Source organism: Perognathus longimembris, chromosome 12, assembly GCF_023159225.1.
Source record: "Perognathus longimembris pacificus isolate PPM17 chromosome 12, ASM2315922v1, whole genome shotgun sequence".
Taxonomy (NCBI): domain Eukaryota; kingdom Metazoa; phylum Chordata; class Mammalia; order Rodentia; family Heteromyidae; genus Perognathus; species Perognathus longimembris.
This window is the reverse complement of record NC_063172.1, coordinates 11,798,447-11,804,208: the sequence shown is the minus strand read 5'-3', so window position 1 is coordinate 11,804,208 and position 5,762 is coordinate 11,798,447.

The window sequence follows — 5,762 nt, the reverse complement described above, 5'->3', positions numbered from 1 at the left end:
TCTGGAACATAAAGCAAAAGGAAATGGAGAAAACCCAATGTCTTAAAATGCTTATAGTGTCTTATAAATATTTTTAGGGTTAAACTGAGGGATTTAGTGTTAAATTTTTATAAGTACCTGATTATTTGGATCCAAGGCCCCCTGACGCCTGGTTTGATAGCCAGTACAAAGTGGAGATTCAGTAACTGCCCGTTGAGAGGAAAAAACTTCAGCGCTGACCTGACTCAGGTACTAATTTTCTGTGTAACCTTGGGGATGTCCTTGGGCTTAATCTTTTTCCTTTGATCCAAGTAACGGCTGGGATCCTGTGATGCAGTACGGTATTTTCTATTCTCCTCTATTTTTAGACACAAAGGGCCAGTCATACGCCGCTGACGTGGATTCGTGATTTGCTAGTGGGCTGAGGTCCGTCCCCTGAGACACACAGTCTGACCACAACACAGCTGACCTTCTCTGAGGGCTGTCGACTCTATGGTATTGTTTCGAGGCTCTCAGCCGTGGTTGCCTATTCAAACTATGGAGGTAGAAATAGGACATCTCATCCCCACCCAAGCTTGGTGAAGTCAGACCTGTGGGCTGGGGCCTAGGCACGAGACGACTCCCTGCCTCCTAGGTGATTTGAATGTGCAGTGGAGCTGAGAATTGTGTTAACACACTCAGCTGTCAAACAGCCCTGTGTTGTAGGTACTCGTGTATGCCTTCCCCCACCTTCTTTTCTTTTCTTTAGTGAGTAAACTGAAGGAAGTCCATTTCTTTGGTGGGGTTCCAAATCAGCTTACTTCAGTCTGGATCTATTCCATAAGGAAAGGTGTAGGATGAACGCTGCCACTTGTGGAATGGCCAGCCGTAGGCCTTGAAACAATTAGAATTGGCCTGAAGCCATTACCAGAGTTTTAACGTGTCTCCCAAAGCTGGGTTGAAAACTTGGCTCCCCGTGGAGCAAGGGCTGAGAGGTGAGGCCTTCGAAAAGGTTATTGGGTCACAAGGGCTCTGCCATCGGGAATGGGTGAATCCATTTGGGAATTAACGGATTCACAGATCAAATGACTTCGGGATCAATGGATTAATGCATCAACCCACTCACGGATTAATGAATTGTTGCTGGGGAGGCTTGTTATCCACTTCCGGAGCCACATGCTGTGTTGAGTTCACTCTGTCTTGGGCAAGTAGGATTTCACTAGAAGCTGAGCAGATGCCAACACCAGGCTCTTGAACTTCCCAGCTGCTAGAACTGGGAGCAAAATACAACTCTATTGTTTATAAATGACCCTGTCTATGGTAAACAGTGGTGGCAACAGAAAATGATCTATGACCCACGCAAGCTTTGGCAGATGTAAAAGTAAATCTCAGGGCCCATGGTCCCTGTCTTGGCAGACTGCCACCGTAGCGGGCCGCTATTTTAGCAAACAATGTGATGTCATCAGCGTGGAGAGGCAGTGTAGTGGATACATCTGTGAAGAGCCTGTACAGGTCACCCCATTCCATTGATGGGGGAAGGCCGATGGCAGGGCCGGCAGGTACAAAGCAGGCCCCCTCCTTGGCCCCCGCCTTCCTGCTGGCTTCATTGGTAGGCTGGAGTGGTGTGCGTGTTGGCACGGTGCTTTCCCTCCACCAAATTGAGCACTGAATTCATTTCCTCTATTAGAATTTCCTATCAGCAGACATCTGCCACTATTATAACAACACCAATGATAATTTTAACAAGTTGTACCAATCCCAGCAAAGTATTAGTACCAGAAGTAAAGAAATTCAGCAATTTCTGAAAGTAGCCCTCGTGCTCACAGTTAAAGAGGCGGAGAATTGGTATGTACATCAGTCTAGTTTTCTATTCCGGTGACAAAATACTTCAAAGAATCAGCGTCCAAGGAGGATAGGCTTATTTGGGCTCATGGCTTCTGATGTGTTTGTCCATGGTTGGTTCTGTTCTTTTCGGGTCTGGAACGAGGCAGAACATTGGAGAGAGAATGTGTGGTGCAGCAAAGCTACTCACTTCATGCTAGCTTCGAAGCACAGAGAAAGAGGGAGGGGCTGATGTCTCAACACCCACATCCAGGCCCCCCAATGAACTAAGCTCCTTCCTCTAGGCCACACCTCCTGAGGGTGTCACCAGTCAGGCTGGCAACAAGCCTTTAGTACTTGGGCCTTTGGGGAGCATTTAGGAGGCAAATTGTAACTTGGCAGGGTGGTCCATTCCCGTCATCCCAGCGCTCAGCAGGAAGAAGCAGAAGATTCAAGAGTTCAAGGACAGCTTAGGACATTAAGTCAGATCCAGTCTAACAAGCAAATGATCCAGCCTGCAGCAGTGTGGGAAAAGGGTGGCAGTAACTAACCAAATGGTTTTTACCTTCTTTCCTTTTCAGAGTTAAGTGGCAGCTCCCAAGGTTCCAGGGCACAGAGCCTTGGGTAGGTACAGCAGGAAGGGCTCTCTTCTGAGGTGAGCTCTGGCTTTTCACTTCTCTGATTTAGCTAAGTTTCTTCATCTAGGACTCCCCATCCATCCATCCATCCATCCATTCATCCATCCATCTTCCTTCCCTCCCTCCCTCCTTCCCTCCCTTCCTCCCTTTCTTCCTAACTTCCTCTATCTCACCCATTTATCCATTCATCCATCCACCCATTCATTCACTACTTAAGCCTTCGTTAAGCACCAGCAAAGATCAAGGCATAGCTATAAATTGGATGAAAATAATCCTAGAAGCCAGGTTGTCCCCTCCAGGCACTCTGAAGTAGGAGAAGAAAGTGCCATGGGAGGAGGGAGATGGTTCATCCCAGCCCCACAGAGTGTCTGTCTCCTCGTCCAGCCTGGGGGCTCACCACTGCTGGACAGCAGGAGGCCCAGAGGCCAGGTAACTTTCCTCCTGCCACCTTAGGCAGGTTACTCACTCTTTTTTCTAGCTCCCCTCAAGTCTCCATACCCTGGGATTTGGAAGGCACTTGCCAAACTCTAGGTACAGGGACTAAATCGCTCTGTGCCTTAGACTCCTCAACTGCATAGTGAACAGGTATAATAGGGCCCATGTGCCTCATGGGGGCTCTTATGGGGGTAAAGGGAGGAAAGAGTTGCCCCTGAGGTGAGGTTAAAGACTCATATGAATACTTGTAAAGTCATATAAATCCCGTGGAACAGAGAGGGTAGCCAGAATGACTCGCTATTTTACGAAAGAGAAAAACCTACTCCGAGAAGTTTAGTTATGGGCTTAAGGTTCACAAGAACTGGAGGCAGTAGAAATATTTATCCGAACTTTGACTCACAGCCTCTCTTCCTACCTGCCTCTCTCCACCAATCAACCACTGGCAACTGCATGCTTTCCGGCGTCCTCTGCCCTGTCCTTCTTAGCTAGATTCAGGACTGGTCAAGAAGCCACAACAGTAGGGCTGGGCTCAGTAAGAAGCCAGAATGGTCCGAATTCACCTAATGCCCGAGGCCCCTCTCTTGGCCTCTTTTTTGAAACACACGGAAAGGTGTCGGGATGATGGCTTTTCCTGGGGCTGAAGATGTTTACTGGGTCAGGCCGACTGATTGCAAAATGGGGATTAGGAAAGGGCGGAGGGGGCAGGGCCCGGTCGCTCAGGGCTGTGGTTGGACCCCAGCAGACCCTTCAGCCCAGCCAGCTGCCTGCCAGCCTTGGAAACAGGTAGTTCTCAGATCCTATCACTTCCCAGGGCAGTTTGTGTACCTGTAGCCCACCTCCCAGGTGTGCGAGGCTGAGTTCCTTCGAGCAACATCTGGTATCTAGTTAGTTCTTAGCCTGTGTGCTCTTAGCAGACACTGTTCCCAACGCTGCAGGCCACTGGCTCCTTGAGATCACAGCCCCATACCATCCGTCCTCTGGTGGGGGGGGAGGACTCCCCCACAGCCAGCTCCCAACACACCTGGTCTCTCAGACAAGCCTTGATACCTTCCCTTTGGGCTGAGCATTCACTGGCCGTCTGGAGACTCCAGGGTCCACGCTGAGCACCACTCAGTGAGCAGAGATGGGTTCCTCCTTCCAGGAACGGAGGCAATGGTACACCCAGTAAAAGACAGGGACTAAAGGCAGAAGCTGAAAGTGGGGGTTCAGAGGCCATCATGGTCACATGATCTGTGCCTCCCCTCCCCCCCCACCAGAATAGGGCCCACAGTTTCTACTCAATCACTCTGGAGGGAGCTTGCAAAGAATTATATGTTTGTGATGTGTGGAGCCGAGCAATGCCTTTCTGAGCACGAGTGACCTTGTTCTTCAACTGTCACCGTCCAATTGTGTCAGGTGTCTGGCAGGCAGACATTGCCTGCGAAATCTCAGTGAGCAAGGACACAGGTTCTGGAACAAAAAGACATGGGTTCAGATCCCAGCGTTGCCACATCCTAGGCTTGAGACACCGACGGGAGCTGAGCAATGTGAGCACTGAAGCGAGTGAAGGAGTTATTCCTGAGAGGTTCCGACTGTGGCCCAGCTCCGTGTGTCTGGCCCAGCAGGGAGGTAAAGAGGAACAAAGCAGGTTTGCAATCTCCATGGGCTTCAGATACAGAGACCAGAAGAACACAGGAAGGCTTCTCACCAAGAGGAGGAAACAAGATGCATTCTGCATTTCCACTTTCACTTCGGAGAACATTTTTTTTTTTTTTGCCAACAGGAAACCAGAATTCAGAACTGGTCAACTGGCACCGCATGGCATATACCCAGGCCACCCTAGCCTCTGGCTAGCAACCCTGCTGTCCAGTAGTCTGGGAAGGTGGGACTTCCACAAACACAGGCAGGTACCAGACTCGGTCCCTGCTGTTGGCAGAGGTGGGTCCAAAGGCCTGATTCTGGTTCTGGATCCAGCTTTTGACTAGGGGAAGAGTCCTAACAGTTCCCTGAGCTTTAGCCTGCCCTCTGGTGAAACGGAGATGGCCATGGTACACCACTGGGAAAAGCAGAAGCCAGGGTGGTGTCATCAGGAAAGCTCAGGGTGCTGGGAGCAGGGAGGTGGCACTGCCAGGGTGCCCTGTGTCTGTCCTGCGACAGCGTCGAGCCGTCCTCAGCAGTGGCCACACCTTCAGCTTCTGCCATCCAGGCCTCAGAAAGCCTCTTATACAGAACACTAGCAGCGTGCTGAGGTTTCATGGTGACATTTTCATACATGTGTATGATGTCCTTTGATCATATTCAGTCCCTTCTATTTCCCTCTTTATCTCCCCTCCCCATTCTCTTTGCTTTTCTCTAGTAGTCCCCCCTCCCGCTTTTCTTTCATGTCTCTCTCCTCCATTCCCCCCACCCTCCAAAGAACAAACGTGTGACACTTGTCTTTGTGAGTCTGGTTTATTTCACTTAACATTATGATCTCCAGTTCCATCTGTTTTCTTTTTCTTTTTCTTTTGATGACTAACACTCCCATTGTGTGTATAGATGCCACATTTTCTTTATCCCTTCATCAGCTGATGGGCACTTAGGCTGATTCATATTTTGGCTATTGTGAGTAGTTCTGCAATAACCTTGAGGATGTTGGGCACACGGGTGTTGCTGTTGTATGCTGACTTCAGTTATAGACTCAGGAGTGGCATAGTTTCATGAGGAACATCCATGCTGATTTCACAGTGGCTGCACTAATTTACATTCCCACCCATAGTGTATAAGGAGTCATTACATTTTTTTATTGTTATTAGAAAGGTGATGTACAGAAGGTTTACAGTTACGTAAGTCAGGTAAAGAGTACATTTCTTTTTGGACACTATCACCCCTTCCCTTGCTCTCTCTCAGTTTTTCCCTCCCATCCCCACCCACAAGCTGTATAGTTCATTT